Consider the following 1,790-nt stretch of genomic DNA (forward strand, 5'->3'; position numbering starts at 1 on the left):
TCTCAGGCCCGGGTCATAGAACTGAAGAAGAGTATGAATGGCGCTTCGATCACTGTCAGTGAGTCTAAAAACCATCTTCAGGATACTACCGTATGCCTCTCTGAACATCCCCACATGGTCGGGTGTAATCAATGCTATCATATCTCTCAACTCATCAATCTCTGGGTTAAAGAAGCTGTAGACAACATCAGGCTTCAAACCGGTCCTCATATCTCAGCAGAAAGTCTCTCAACCAGGATCTCGATCAAAATGTCCCTGCATATGGATAAACATGTGTTAGATGCAGGTAAATGCAAAATGTTATAATGCTGATGAATGAATGCAATGCATCGCCATCCTCCAAGCCATCTGATCATCTGTTGTACTGAAGCTTGGTTTCTGAACTGATCATAACCATCTGAATGAACATGTAACCACAAATCCAACTCAAGGGATTCCGAAATAAACGGAACGGACAGATACATCATCATCATCATCAGTCTCTGAGCTGACTACCAACAATCTCTGAATCGGCCCGGGGAATCCTGAAATAAACGGATCCCCACTGATAAAATCGGCCCGGGGAATCCTGAAATAAACGGATCCTCACTGATAAATACCACGGACAGCACTCCGGCGTCACAACAATAAATGACCATAAATCCGACTTATAAATATGACTCTGATCCACGGAACCAAAAGTCACCAACAAAGTCACCATCTGAACATGCATCTGAAAGAATCACCCTCCCCTCACAGGTAAATTCTAATCAGGTCATCCTAAGGCGGATAATGGTCTCGACAATCGGGCAAAGATACTCAATGGGTTTGCCCTTTCGGGTGTGCCATTGTAGCTCCCTTAAGATCGTCTAAACCAAAGATCCGGGAAATGATCGGTCACCGGAGTCAATAGCTTAGAAGAGATAACTAAGCCAAAGTGGAGTACTTCCACAATGGAAAGCTCTCCAATGCACCTCGTCCGGCTTGTGGTATGTCACGTTGCAACAATATACTAATATAGCACATGAGGAACGTGAGACCCACACTAATCCTAGGTGTATACTCGGGCCTGGGTTTTAGCCCCACTCAGAACACCCACCCCAATCAGAGGAACCACCTGCACAGAGGACGGCAACATGATAGTATGATGCATGCAAATATTTATGCAAATATATACACTGTTAGAATAATAAATGCAATAAATAAAACAACACAAGCAACCTAAACTATCCTAAAATGCTAGGAGAGACTCGCTTAGGGAAGATGGACCAGCACAGGTCAACATCCGACGCTCCCCAGCAGAGTCGCCAGCTGTCGCATCCGCGAAAAACAACCGGCGAGCTAAAACAAAAACAACACAGAGCCGCCACCGTGCGTTATTTATCCCAAAGAGGGAAAGGAAACGCTCAGAGTAAACCTGGAAAGAAAAAGGTCTCGCGACCAAAGAGAAAGGGTACGGGAGTCGGTTACGCAAGAGGAAGGTATTAGCACCCCTCACGTCCGTCGTACTCGACGGGATCCACGCTCTAAAAGAAAGAAAAGGTTGCTAAAACATCACACACACACTCACCGAAGACAACACAGGTGGGGTTAAGAGGAAGAGAGCTCGCTAGGACATCGCATCCTATGCCTACGTATCTCGTCTGGAACGAGAATCAGAGCTGCCGTAGTTCGGCTTACGCACGCCAAACAAACAAACAAACAAGCAGGCAAACATGGAACCCGAACACCACTCGATGGACTTACATCAGCTTCCGAACCAAACACACCCACACTGGAACCCAGATGCCACTCGATGGACTTATACCGGC

This window comes from Lathyrus oleraceus, chromosome 5 (assembly GCF_024323335.1).
Source record: "Lathyrus oleraceus cultivar Zhongwan6 chromosome 5, CAAS_Psat_ZW6_1.0, whole genome shotgun sequence".
Classification (NCBI taxonomy): domain Eukaryota; kingdom Viridiplantae; phylum Streptophyta; class Magnoliopsida; order Fabales; family Fabaceae; genus Lathyrus; species Lathyrus oleraceus.